Source organism: Mixophyes fleayi, chromosome 4 (genome assembly GCF_038048845.1).
Source record: "Mixophyes fleayi isolate aMixFle1 chromosome 4, aMixFle1.hap1, whole genome shotgun sequence".
Classification (NCBI taxonomy): domain Eukaryota; kingdom Metazoa; phylum Chordata; class Amphibia; order Anura; family Limnodynastidae; genus Mixophyes; species Mixophyes fleayi.
The window spans coordinates 33,906,597-33,922,227 of NC_134405.1; positions in this window are offsets into that span (position 1 = coordinate 33,906,597).

The following is a 15,631-nucleotide window of genomic DNA, read 5'->3' on the forward strand; positions in this document are numbered from 1 at the left end:
ACCATTTTGCAATTGTAACTGGAGGGTAGAGCAGGAAGGCTGCGGTGAGGGACCCAAAGATCCCTCTACTGCTATGCTCTGCCCATAGAGTATAAAGGCTAACGCCATCTTCAGATAGCCAAACGGCTCAAGCTCCGAAAAGTTAAGCCTTTTGAGCTTGTTAAGTTGTCCCAGACCACAGTCCCCCTTGTAAAATTATGGGAACTGCGGTTTAATGCGAAATCTAGCCTAATGCAGGAGATATCTATGACATATCCTGTGCTAGACCTTTGTTAGATAGCGAAATAACTTTAAAATGCCTAAACCATTTGGAAGCCATTTCCGCATGGTTTATAGCTTAATTAATAGGGGCCTGATTAATTAAGAATCTTAACTTAAGAAACTTCATATTTCATTCTTCTGGACAAAACCATGTTACAATACAAGGGGTGCAAATTAGTATTCTGGTTTGCACATAAGTAAATACTGACTGTTTTTTCATGTAGCACACAAATACTTGATAGCTTATTTGTACATTGAAATTTAAAGTTGATATTTGTGTGCTATATGAAAAAACAGTCAGTATTTAACTTATGTGCAAAACAGAATACTAATTTGCACCCCTTGCATTTTAACATGGTTTTGTCCAGGAGACTGAAATAAGAAGTTTCTTAAGTTAAGATCCTTAATGCATCAGGCTCTAGGTCCCCAGGAATCAGTGACATCACTGAGGTTGTTTTTGACCTAAGTAATCTATGGGCTGCATTCTGTAGAGTATTGGTTCAACAAAAAACAAAAAAAATTGCTTCCTTTATTTAGGTGACAGTTGCGACACCTTCTTAACATCTTAAGTAACACTTTAAGAAGTTTGCAGATTGTGAACCCACAGGGGAATACCAACTGATTATATCTGTTCTCTGTCAGCACATTTTAGTATTTGTCCAAGATAAGGCATGTGTTGTTTCTGTGTATAATGGAAGGCAGAAGAAGTACTGCAACATGCATTATCTGTTAACAGAGCTGTAGTGGGAAGTCAGAGTAGAACGCAGCAGATGAGACGTGGGGGTAAATGTATCAAGCTGAGAGTTTTCCAACGAGTTTGAAAACTGGAGATGTTGCCTATAGCAACCAATCAGATTCTAGCTGTCATTTTGTAGAATGTACTAAATAAATGATAGCTAGAATCTGATTGGTTTTTCAAACCCGCCGGAAAACTCTCAGCTTGATACATTTACCCCATGATATGCAAAAGCATACTTGACTATTTTATGGACAAGGGGATGATTTGCTTCATCAGAGCCCCCCAATGCATAAATACACTGTTTGCCTCATAGTACAGAGGAAGTGGGGCTAGGATGATGTAATTCTCACTCTTAGGCCCCCGACCAGCTCAGCATGACGGTGCAAATCGCATCCCTGACCTGCAGAGGTGGAGGATGATGACGCAGATATCATCATCAAGGCCCACAGGGGGCCCACTTTACGAGAAAGAGGAATGGGATCCGGGAGGGCGACCTACTCTCCTGGAAGCCGAAAGGACTCCCAGAAAATCAGCAGTCTCCCAGCAGTAGGCAAATATGTGGGCAAGGGGCATGATTCATTCGGAACGCAAAATGAACGTAAAATGCATTTTTTTAAACCTAATTTAAATCGGACATACGCATGTCTGTATTCAACAAGGAGCAGATCTGAAGAAACGTCTCTTGTTAAATATGGGTCTAGGTGCGCGCTGCTGTGACAGACAATACACTGCAGGCTACGTCCAATACCTATGTGGAATATAAAGACCCACAAAAAAATAATAATAATAATTAATGTCACTTGTTAATAATATAGTCATTAATAAGAAAAAAACATTAATAACAAAGTTTTTTTTTTCATTCCCCCTTCTTCTGATATACATTTATTACAATGCAATGAATGTCTACGTACATAAAATGCATTTTTACTGTTGCTGCTGATTGCAAACACATGTTCTAGCATACATATGAGACCGTCATCACTAGTAATCGATGCAACAGAAAATCACGTGCCTCTGAGATGCCCAAAGCTTGAATCAGAAGCTGCTGCATGCGCTCGAGCTTGGTACACCCTAACTGTACATTGACTATGGGCATACACCCATTCCCATCACCGTTCCGCCCATGAAAGCCATGTGGAAAGTGTCCTTTGCACTCGATGATGAATTAGATGTTGCTGCGTTCACTGGCAGATAGTCCAGTTTTGGGTAGAGTGATTTTTTTTTTTACATGAAATACGGCACATATCAGGATTTACGTTCCTTAATGAATTCTGGGCCCAGGTGTCTAAAACTGGCTGCAATATCTTTACATGAGATTACTGACAGTAAGTCTGCTGTGTGCAGGGAAATATCTCCCCCACAAAAACAACATTATCTAAAAAAAAAAACATTGCTGACAATCTCCAGGAACTTTGACATTACCAGTAGCTCCTTTGTGTAGGCTTCTCATATCTGCCCCTAATGGTCCTTTAAATGGCAAATAATATAAAGGTGTAATTCCATTTTTGGTAATCCGCCAGTGACATGGATACAACAGGGGACTTCTCTATCCAATATAAGCAGGACTGTTATATTTTTCCCAATGCAGGGATCATACAATTCATGTAAGCAGAGATAGCTAATTAAATAGGAAATATAATACAATATACCCTCATGAAAAATGCTTGTGTATTACGGGACATATTGTCTTTATGTAGAGTAGTTATCACGTAAGTGGAGGTCATTTACATCAACTGCAACAATAGTTTAGAGATATGCAGGCCTTTCAATACCTACTTGGCCCTAGGCAGGAGCCTACGTTGCCTAATGGATGATCCAGCTTTGATTCGCTGCCAACCACAGGTGGCAATTTTGTGTGTCAGAAGTTGTTTTTTTTCTTTTGTGAAGTGTATTGCAGGTCCTATTATAAGTATAGGAAGAAAACCTGCAGACTGCCAGCCATGAGCAGCTATAAAATCAGCATACACATGAGTATAATCTGCTTATAATACACAAGTGATACTAATATATGTATAAACTCCTGTAAATAATATCTGTATAAATGGTCATTTCTGTTGATGTTGCAAATAATCTGTGATTGCTGATTTAATCACTTGAGTGTCCATCAAGAAAACTAAAACTTGTGTATCATGATGCATTCCCTACTGCGCATAATTACAAATATCAGGGCAACTTGGATTGGTTGGGAGCACTTGACATCTTGTGCCTTTATATGGACACGAAATCCCTCAATGACTTATAATACCATATCTTCCAACATTCCAACTCCGCTGTGTGGGAGTGGTCACATTACGATGTGGGCGTGCCTAGTGCCGCCCCCAACTCCCACCCCTCCAGTGTAAACACCTATGGTACAAACGTCAAAGATATTGGGACGGCCTGAATTGAATAGTTGGGGGCCATGATACTTTACAGTAGGGATCACTGTATATTACCCCATGTAGCGCTTGAACATATAACAATCATAAAATGAATAGGTTGGCCTTAGTTGCACTTATTCTCTAAACTTTGTTTTGTATATGGTCATACGATTATTTATTGACATTTCTTGTACTCACATATGCTGCCATTGGCTCATAATATATATTTAAGGACATAAAAAATAAATCAATTATAAATTATTTCTGTTTTTATTAATAGTCTTGATTTTTATAGCAAATATATATACGTAACATTGTACAGAAATTTTATTCATTCACACTGATCCCTGCCCCATTGGAGCTTACAATCTAATCACCTTACTTTTATGTGTTCTGATTAAAACAATGATTTCTAATTAAATGTCTAACATGTACAGCACAGAAATATAATTTCCTTACGAGACTAAGGTGAATAAGTTAGGATAATAGTATGTATGTTTCCTTGCGTTTGCGTTGGTTTCCTCTGGGTACTCCAGTTTCCTCCCACTGACCAAAAACGTACAGATAGGTTAATGCTTTCTTGTCCACTCTCCCAGAATGTCCGGGAGACTCCCGAATTACGTGTAGGTCTCCTGGATTCTCAGGAGTGCAGGCCGTTCTACCGAATCCTGCCCACTTCCTAGTCAAGAGGGCGGGATGGGAGACTTCATGACGCCATTTGCTGTGTATCACGCAAATGGTGTCATGAAGTCTGTGTGCCCCTAATATTAGTACACACATCATTGCCTGTGTATATTATAGGGATAGGAAGAATTGGAGAGCAGCCGAGCACTGTCTAAAATTATAGCCACGCCCTGAAGCATGCTGGCCACGCCCACTGGCGGCGTGACTTGGAAACCCCTCTCTACAAATCCTGCGTTTGCCCCTGCTTATGTTAATAAAGGTCGATAATAATATGTAGACCAAAAATCTTGAGCTTTAAAGGGAATATATCTGACTTTGTGGTTTTATTTTTACTTTATTTTTTACAGTCAGCAAAATATTTAGATATTGGTCTTTCTGCAAAGAGAAGCTTATTAATCTGCAAATTTGTATATATGAACATGTCATAACATGTTACTTTCTTAGCAAAAGGTATATATAAAATCCACTCAGAGTTTCCAAATGACGCAGTGCCTCTAGTGGATAAACTTTAATAATACATGTTAGAGTACTTATACCGGTGACAGGTTGCTTTGAATCTGTACAAAAAATGTGTGAGTATTAAGCTACAGCTGAGAAAATCAAACAGGTCCAATCAGGACTTAAACATGTTCAAGCTTAAACTGATACATGTTAACCATTTGTTAAACAATGAACGCCCTACTGTTTGCAACTAAAATTAATAATGGTTAAAATATTTTTTATATAATTTAGAGATATTATTTAAAAATGATTTAAGAATAAACAAAAACTTAAGATACTAATTTTAACGGGAACACGAGCTTTAAATTTAGAACCTCAAATTGAAATCAGAATCAATTGACGATTGTACTACGAACATGTTCTAGGTTATAAAACACGGTTTGAAAATTTTGATCATACCTTTCATTATACCAAGCATTTCTTATGGTAACATTCTTAATTTATAGAGCAGGAGGAGCCCCGAAAATACATACGGAGGGGAGGGGGGGATCTGCTTTTCTGTTATTGTGTCTCTTTATAGCACATCAAACTTATGGTGACTGATCCTTCTGGTGCACCTCATTTAGCAGGATGGCAAAGTCTCAGTATGGGCCTGATTTTTAGTTACGTCTTGGTGCTAATAAGGCTCTGCACATTAGGCTGGCCACCAAATATGTCTCTGCATACTAGAATGAGCACCAAACAAGGCTCTGTACCTTAGACTGGGCACCAAGTTTGGTTCAGTACATTAGACTGGGTACCGAATATGGTTCTGTATATGAGATTGGGCACCCAATATGATTTTACAACAGATATGGTTCTACATGTTAACCCGAGTCCCAGTATGGTTCTGTATCAGATAGGTTTTTGCATATTAGAGTGAGTATGTCACGCACTGGACCACTCGGTCAAAGCCCCATCTTGCTCATGGCTGCCACTATATTGGATTCGGATCTGCACATGCGCAGACACGTTGTTTATTAATTTTGCCCTCCAGCCATTGACTAATTACTTAAGCCTTCTAGGCTATTTAAGGCACCTAAGTCCCTTCAATGGTGCCAGATCTTCAAGTCCCTCTGCCTGATGAAGTGGTTCTTTGTGGCTCCCTATATCCTGTGCATGCAGATTATGGCTCCATGTGGTACCCAGCTCCAAGCTTCCTAGCTTACCTGGACCTGCATGCTACATGTGCCTGCAAACTACCACTACAATCTGATATCTAGCTCAAAAGCTTCTCAGCTTTACCTGGTCTTTCAGACAACTCCTGCCTGCAGATTATCGTTACCGCCTGGTTTGCAGCTTACAAGCTTCCCAGCTTCATCTGGGCATCTGGACAACCTCCGCCTGCAGATTATTGCTGCCACCAGCATGCCTACACCACCTGTATCTGCTTGCTTCTAGAATTATCTCCAAGTTTCGTCATTAACTCCAACTGGTCTCGCTTGGTACCCATCCAGAGAACCGCGACCTGTAGAAGCAGCTAAGGTCAAACCTCCTTGCGGGGGTCCTGGTAGACTCCGCAACAACCAACAGGGTAGCATTAAACCAAGTAGGTCGCAAAGATCCTAGATATACCATGAATTGTGACAGAGTACCAAACATGGCAATTTACCAGATGTGTTTTTGCATATTAGGCTGGGCACCAGAACATACAATAATAAAGGCTTTTGCACAAGGCTCAAAAAGTCAGTAGCGGCTTTATAGATCCACAACGGTTTATAAAAAGAACTGGCAAAATTACACTCACATGGTCCATCAGCGAACCAACAACAAGAACAGGCTACTGAGAAGGAAGCAGGGAAACAGCTGGCATGGCGTCCTAGTGAATGTTCTTCCAGGCAGACGCAAACACTGGGCATCAGATACTCCAAGAACAAAAGCCTGTAAATTAATGGCATACCAAAATCATGCTCAAGACGAAAGAATGTAGAAGCTCATTGTTACGAGCCGCGACTCACTCACCTGCGTCCCGGCCATCACTATGGCGACCGGGACGTCACTTCCTCTCATGTCCCAGCTGTTGCCGGGGCAACGACTAGACGCTCCAGCGCTGCGTCCCGGCATTGAGAAGCCGGGCGCATGCGCTCTACAGAATTACTAACCTGCAGGTTAATGAAGTTAGGGGGCTGGTTTCTATCTGAGCCAGGCCCTGATTGGCTGTCTCAAGTATTTAAGGCAATGAGGTCTGCCACCTCATTGCCGGTTATAGCTTCTGTGCTCCAGTCTGCTGACCTGCTTGTTCCAGTTCCTGTTCCTGTTCCTGTATCTACGTTTGACTTCCCGTGTATGACCCTTGGCTTCGTATTTGACTTCGCTTGTGTTTCCTGTGACCCTGATCCTTGGCTCGTTTACCCGTTCAGCTACTTTGCCTGTGACCTCTGACCTCAGCTTGTTTATCGTTACTGTTACCTGCTGCCGACCTTTTGACCTCTGCGTGGACCTGACTCTTCTTGCCTGGGTTCTCCCCAGCCGGTACACACTTCACGACCCTCTGTCAGTCTGCAGCCCAGTCTGTCCCCACCATCAGGGGCTCCAGTAAACACCTGACTGGCAGAGTAGACTCCGGGTTGTGTTGTGCCGGCTGGAGGGGTTCCTAACACTCATTGCCCAAATAGTTTTGCACTATGGTGTTGTCAGGGGCTCCCAGAAAAGGCTGTCCATCAGATAAGACTCTGGATATTAGACTGGGCATCAGATATGGCTCAACTATTAGCCTGAGAACCTGATAGGGCACTGCAAATAAGATTGGTCACCAGATATTTCTCTTCATTTTACACTGTGCACCAGTTTCTGCTGTGAACCAGAAAGGGCTCAGAATATTAGATTTGGCACAAGATAATGTTCAACATATTGTACTAGGCAAGAATTGTGGCTCAACTTGTCTTTCTATAATGTTTTCCTTTTCTTCCATACTCTTTTTTTTATAATGCGCCCCTTATGTGAGTAAAAGTTCAAATTAATATCTAAGAATAAGGGCATCTATGGTTTTGAGCATATAGACTTCAGTTAAATGTGGTCCTGTTATTCGCAAAGTAAATAGATGAGGAGGATTTTGTAGATCTCCTTCCATTGTTCTTCTCACTTCCTATTTCAATGGACATATACTTACATGCTTATATGTCATATTGTCAACACACACAAGAGTGAAAACTCACAGTGGACACATAAAGCAGAAAATGGCACAGAGGTTAGCAGAGTGCTGGGGTCATGGGTTGAATTTCAACCAGGGCATTACCTTTGTGGAGTCTGTATGTTTTCCCAGTGTAGTGCCTGCGGGAAAACGACCAGACACACACAGAGTTCTTACCTGATCATGATTAGTCCACCTACTATTCACACTGTACCTTTAGCGTGGTTGTCCACACATTACTTTGATCTAGGAGAAAAACAACAACAGTAATTCAGAGGAAGTACTGTGTGGCAGGAAAGAGGGAACATCCAAGGTGATGGGCAGAAGTAGAGACACTGCACTCTATTTCTATTGCTGACACTTTGTTTTTGGTCTGGCCCTGGGCACGGGGCTGCAGATCTTCCCGACAGAGAACTCCTGCCTGAATATCTTACTCAGCAATGTTCTGGAGGGCCTCAACAAGAGAAAAACAAAATAGAATGGAGGACACTCACCATGTAGTCACTGTGTCCTCTTGATGGTCAACTGAGACTCTCAGGAATGGCATCTAAGAAAATGGTCAACATTCAACAACCCTTTCACTGAGCTTTCCACCAGGCTACTATATTCCACCCACTCTATTGCTATGTTGCACAAATTAAACTTCTAACACTAAGTGTAGTGTACTTCCCTTTCTAAGATACCCACAAATTTCCAAACAGTCAATCAAATGAGCAACAGACAAAACAATACAATGCAAGATGCCAAAAGCCTACCTTTAATGTGGGCCTGACTAATGGATCCTGTTCCGGGGAAGCTCCTCAAAATCCTACCGTTCATGGGGGCCTGATCAATGAGGACAAGGACACCGTAACCGGATTTCTAAGAATATCTCTAAGAGACCACTACAAAATGGCCATCAGGGATAAGGGTGGGGAAGATGAGTAACACACCAGAAAGGGTGTTTAAGTGACGACCTCCTACTGATACCAGGCCTAGGGCCTATGTTGCCGCCACAGGCGTAATGCCTGAGATATATTTGGCCACAGGTGATGCCTGATTTAAAGTGTCTTTATGATGTACTCAAAGTCTAATCCTGGCAAAACTATGCCCCCACAGGCTTCTAAACCTGAATGCAGCACTCAAAACATAATGGGTCTAACAATAAACTTAAGGAGTTTCGGGCCTTGTTCCCATTAACAGCTCCATGGGCCTAGTGCTCGAAAATGTATCAGAGAATACAGTCTAGGTGTAGGTCTGCGATATAGGTACTCAAGGGCTTTACCCACCTCTGATATGCTCCAACTGTTCCTTGTGGTCTTCTGACTGGCCCACCGGCTGCTCCATCCTCAGTGCTCGGTCGCTGTCTTCCTGCTTGATCCAGCAGTCTTCTCTGCCGAGCCCACAGTCTTCTCTCTTGACTTAACGCTCTCTCTGGTCCCCGCTGCAGATTTTATTCCCGGAGTTGCTCGTCGGTGTCTCTCCGCCATCATACTGATCCAGTGCCGCTTGTAATAGCTGAATATGTGCCGTCATGAGGGCACTGGTCAATGACACGGTGAGCACCGATTGACTGATTCGTTTTCACCAGTGCCGGTCATCCTGACATCGGTGGTCAGGTAAGTTTCACCGCCGGGCAACTCTAAACATTGCTTCCACTGGGTGGGCAGGTTTCCTACAACACTCCAAAAACATAGTGGTAGGTTAATTTGCTCTTGACAAAGTAGACCCTAGTGTGTGTGTGGTAGTGGATTGACTGCAAGCTTCAACTGAGCAGGAACTGATGTGAATGATTTCATATTCACTGTATAGCACATCGTAATATGATCAGCGCTACATAAATAACCAATAATAAATATGTATTGTGCCATAACCACAGACTGACTGGCATTTGGGAAAATGACGCTTGCCTTGATACACGTACTGGGTAGAGACATATAGTCAATGGACATGGAATCATTGCTGGGTCTACACGGAAATGACCTAATGCTTGTTTGTGGCTGATCTCATGTTGATGTTATCGCAGTTAATGTGACTGATGCAGGAAATGAGCTTAATAACAGGTCAGTGGTTTTGACATGACCCAGTAGCCAGTGTTTGAAGAACAGTTGTGTAAATTACAGATGCCTATGTTAGAGCAGACTGACTTTTCACCAGGTTCTGCAGTAATATATGGTTCGGTACTTGATACTGTGGGCATCTAAACTAACGCAAGAGGCATTACAGATATTGGACACCCCTCTCCCTCCCTCTACAGACCATAAACTTCTTGTGGCTGCGTGAGAAAAAAAACTTTTTCCGAACTGTTTCAAAGCAAAAAAGATAAAGTGATTGCTATGTAGGTCAAATTTGTAAGCACTCTTACCGACAATATGACCATAACGGCCAAGTGACAAGGGTGGAATCTTAGGGGTTTGAGAATTTTTAAAGAAAACAATTGTCTGAGGTGAGCTTGGTACAGTAATTCTTTATGTGTTTTGAATGTCGAATATTGAATGATCCTTTTTCAGCCAACCTCATTGTAGAGAAAATCCATTAAAGCAAAGTGCTCAAGAGTTGGCCAAATTATGGAACAATGAAGATGGAAATCATCACTCATTGGCCAAGTATTAAACGCATCTAATATATAACATATACTTCTAAAAGAAAAATTAAAAGCAGAAAACTTAGCAGCGAACATAATCTAGGTCTTCAAAAACTTAATCTAGGTCTTCAAAACCTATATTACTACTTGTAAAATGTAGCACGTAGGACATTGCTGAATGCAGGCAAAGGGGATCTAGAGCCAATCAGGAGGCAGATTCTAGACAATGTAAATGTAAAACATTCATCACAGAATGTGAATTTCCTCAGTTTATCCAGCCAGAAAGCACAGAGTTGGTCATAGCATCATCCGATCAAAAAGAAGACAGTTTTCCAGCAATAGAGACACTGGGCCTGATTCATTAAGGATCTTAACTTGAGAAACTTCTTATTCCAGTCTCCGGGACAAAACCATGTTACAATGCAAAGGGTGCAAATTAGTATTCTGTTTTGCACTTAAGTTAAATACTGACTGTTTTTTCATGTAGCACACAAATATCAACTTTAAATTTCAGTGTACAAATAAGCTATCAAGTATTTGTGTGCTAGGGGAACAAGGTCACACAAGCCACAATTCTCTTCCCGACACCCCAGGCACTCACCCGATTCCGAGGGATAGCTAGGAGGTACCATATCCTTCTGACCAGCGATCCGGAACCCCCACCTCCCATTGAGTCCCTTCTGAATGCTTTAGCGACCACCACACAAATGGTCACCCAAATCCACAGATATAGGCGCTCCACAGGCCTCCGTCCGCAGCCTGAAGCCCTACTTTAGGGGCTCAGGACTTTAGGTGCCCTTCCAGACTCGATGTAATGCCTCGTAGAACACTCTCAACTACCTACAATTAACTAATAATCAGGGATCAAAGGTCCCCTAGCTTATGGGCCTAGTACCCTGCTATTAAACTATAAAGGGCCTAGTGCCCTCCTAACAATCAGGGCCTAATGCCCTACTCACAACATGAGCCTAGCGCCCTCCTAACCACAAGGGCCTAGCGCACTCCTAACAACCAGGTCCTCATGCTCTCCTTACAACAAAAGGGCCTAGAGCCCAACTAGAATAAAGGACTTGATGCCTACTACTAACTATTGGGACCTTCTGCCCACCTGCTTAGTATTGGGGGATTATGCCCCCCTACTAACTATTGGGCCTTGTGCCCACCAACTGACTATTGGGCCTAGTGCCCTTTGGGAAAATTCCTACTGGGGCCACTCTATCTGAGGTTCAGGCCTAGTGCCTGTTATGCGGCTCGGGCCTAGTGCCTGGTGTGAGAAAAGAAAAGGGGAGATTTATTTGAGAAACAGTGACAAAGAGGTGCTGGTGGAGGGGGTGCACACAAGGGCCCTACCTGTTTCCAGGTCTCTGCCACCATCCTGTCCAGATCCTGCTGTACTGCCACCATCCTCCGGATCAGCCACAGAGTTCTTTACCCAACCAGGTTCTTCTCTGCTTGCCCCAACCTATGGCTCCCTACCGCTGCTCTCCACCGTCTTCTTGCTTCTGTTCTTGACCACGATGGCTGTCTCTACTTTCCAGTGTGTTCTCTCTTCTTCCGGCGGTGCCTCTTCCCTGATATCTTCTCTCTTGACTCGCCACTGTCAACCTAAAATGCTGCCGGCGGCTTAATAAGCCACCAACTCGATAACACAATGTGATGTCACCGCGATGTTGCACGACAATGCGTAGAGCCATGGTTGGCTCACCGTGGTGCCAATATTCAAAAGGGGGGGGGAGCCCTGATTGGTTCTCCGTCCTGGCTATCACTGCCGACGTCGCTGGATAGCTGTGATTAATGTGAAGGTACCCCCCAGATGCACCACATTCAGGTAAGTCTCCCACAGAGACTATAAAAATGCAGAGCACTGTAATAACGAGCTTCATATACAAATTGTAACATAGTAATGGCAGACATAAAGTCCCATTAATCTCATGATTAATTTACGTGACTGCTTATTTCATAGATAGGGTAAACAGAGCAGTATTTTAGGATTCTTTTGCATACCATAGAAATTACAATCTCAGGTGTAATGATCTTAACACCCTGTGCCAATCTAACTAACATTATTAATAACTAAATATGTAGTAATATGTCCATGTTGTGCTGTAATATGGGCACTTTTAGAACCTTTACACCCATTGTTGTACTATAAATACCTTGTTATATACTAGAGATGCTCAGGCTCGGTTCCCTGAGAACCGAACACACCCAAACTTAGCAGATCCGAGTCGCCATGGCGTCTGTGATCCGTTTTGCGACTGGATGACAGCTTTCATACTTGTAAAGGATTATTTAACAGTCAATTGTTGTAAACTACTAGTAGTCTTCTTCTTGGTCTGCTCCTGGGTTGAAGAACCACCCCCAGCAACTTGTTGTTATTTTTTTAGCATAAGTTTCTGATTTTCCCAAGAGCTTTCCATGAACTCGCTTCAAATGGTGTAACATGGATGAGGATCCTAGATGGTTAAGGCCCCTACCTCTACTGACTGTGGCTTTACAATGCTACAAATGGCTAGACAACTGTTGTCAGGATTTGGGTAAAAATAATTCCACACATAAGAGGTGGATTTTTTGGTCCTATGCCCAGGCATGACAATGGCCTACTTATCACTAGCAAGAACTGCTGCAGTTTTTGTTTAAAAGTGTATGAAAATAATATTGTGACCTGTGAGATGGTGAAAATTGACTGCAAATGACTTGAAATTAGTGTTATTAAGGTTAATAATAATGTAAGGGGAAACAAAAGAATAAAAATAGGGATTTTAGAAAAAGAATTGGGATCCAAAACCAAAGCCAAAACCAAAACCAAAACACGAAGTTAATCAAGATCCAAAACCAAAACCAGAACACGGAGGTCAGTGAACATCTCTATTATATACCAGTGTCCTGCTGGTACTAATTTTGATGATGTATCTCCTCCGTGGTGTAGATTCCTCTGCATCCACCAGACTGACCTCAGTTTAGGTTTCATTGAGCCTATTTGCATTTCACCGGGCAAGGAGGAAATCCTATTTGGCTCAGTGCAAACCAGACTCCGGAACAATGGAAATGTCTGCTCCCGGACCTCACTTTGAACAGTACTGGTTTCCCAGCTGTTTATGTCTAGCATTTGTGGAACTACTATAAGCTATGGTGTTCCAGCATACACAGCAGTCATTAAACAGAAAGCATCAGCATAACCTTCCAGTCAATGGCTGCAAGTGGGCCTGTTTAATCACGTAGTCCCCTATACTCTTCTGCTTCTACATAAGTAAGCATTGATTGATTTTCAGTACGGGGTGGGGGGGGGGGGGTTCCTAAAACTCAGATGTGGCCATGTGCCTGCATGGAACTTATTTAAATTGATAACGTTTAGTTTTTCTTTTGGCACTCGTTAATTATATGGAGTAGTCATCAATGCTGCTTCTTCCACTCAAACCGCTGTTTTCAAATGTTCCGCGTGGAGCTACAGTGGCGCCCGTATAAATAATTATTTTACCTTTTTCTTTATAAATCAATAAAAAGAATGTAAACAGTATTGCATTAAAAATATTTTCTTTATTGCTTCCATCTTTGTAACAATATCTGATGATGGTATTTAATAGAATAGGGTGTGGCTACTCATTGTTTGATAAGTAGGCTCCATCCACAGGGGTTATCACTAGGATGAATCGAAAACAAGCCCTTTTACTGGTGAATGTTAAAGGGCTTTAACATAGTAACATAGTAACATAGTTGATGAGGTTGAAAAAAAGACATCAGTCCATCAAGTTCAACCTATTTTGGATCTCCTGCGATCCTGCACTTATATTTGAAATTGATCCAGAGTAAGCAACCGCCAATCTGTTTCAATTGTGAAAATCCCCCCAGACCCAATATTGCAGTCCTATTTTTACCCTATATCCACTACTATCCTTCATTTTAATTAACGGTCGTATCCCTGGATACACTTTTCCGCAAAACTTTGTCTAACCCTTTTTTAAACTATTGAATCTGCCATCACAATGTTCTCTGGCAGTGAATTCCATATCTTGACTGCCCTTACTGTAAAGAACCCCTTCCTTTGCTGATTGTGAAATTTCCTCCCCTCTAACCTTAGGGGGTAACCCTTTGATAAATCATCCTGTGTCCTATACCTAATACCAACTTTTAAGAATGGGCCATTGCTCATTGGCACATGCTAAATGCCTTACAAAATACAGAAACCTTCTTCTTACAGGCATTTTTTTCACTTAATCAACGATAGAATTAATATAAAACTGAAGCATTCTAAAGCAATATGTTGGTTCATAATCTATCAAAAAAAAAAGGAAATAGGAGATTCATTCAAAGCGATGCATCCCGACGCTGACAAACCAGAGTTAACCAGGGCCTGTATGCTAAAAAGGTTAATGGAGGACATCACCTTTAGAGAACAATTTTATCCAGATAGAATAATTCATTTTTTGCCATCCATGAATCCTACAACACATTGGAAACAAAAGTACCAACACAGAAATGCTGCTCTCAAATATAGGAGCTCAGAAATTAATTGATCCAATGCACACTTGAATTCATGCCTGAATTCTACACAGCTCAAAACTAATTGTACTGTGAAATTCTGGTGATGTTGACCAATGCCACAGTAATTGGTGCAGACACACATGCAAGTTTACATACCATCATCATCATTTATTTAAATAGCGCCACTAATTCCCAGCGCAGTACAGAGAACACACTCACAATAGAGCTTACAGTATAAATTCCCCAACACACACACACACAGACAGACTAGCGTCATTTTGATAGCAGCCAATTAACCTGCTAGTATGATTTTTGGAATGTGGGAGAAAACCGGAGCACCGTGAAGAACATACAAACTCCACACAGATAAGGCCATGGTTGGGAATCAAACTCATGACCCCAGTGCTGTAAGGCAGAAGTGCTAACCACTAAGTCACCGTGCTGCCCATTTGCCAGTATCTGGCAGTCGAACCAGATACCCATTAAAGTGCTAAAATAAAAATGTGAAGCAGCGCTGTATCCTGTATCTAACTTGATGCTCACACCAAAATAATAATAGATAAGTTTGAATTAATATTGTATTAAATATCTAATAAAAACATAAATGATACTTTCATTCATTCCAATATACTTTCATACATTCATATATATATATATATATATATATATATATATATATATATAGTTAATAGTCACTGAGTCCTGACCACAATCAGGGTGTGACAAGCTGGTGTATATCCAAAAGAGGAAGTAAATAGAATTCTCCAGTTAGGGATGGAAAAGATCTAGAAATTGGGGAACTGCCCCAGTGTTGTTAAAGGCTCACCAATCTCTTATATGCCCTTGCACCTTTCATTTATTCCACATTATTCCTGATGTGTCAGTTTTATAATATGGTGTCCGGCATTGCCCGTGTTTAAATCTTCAAGTTA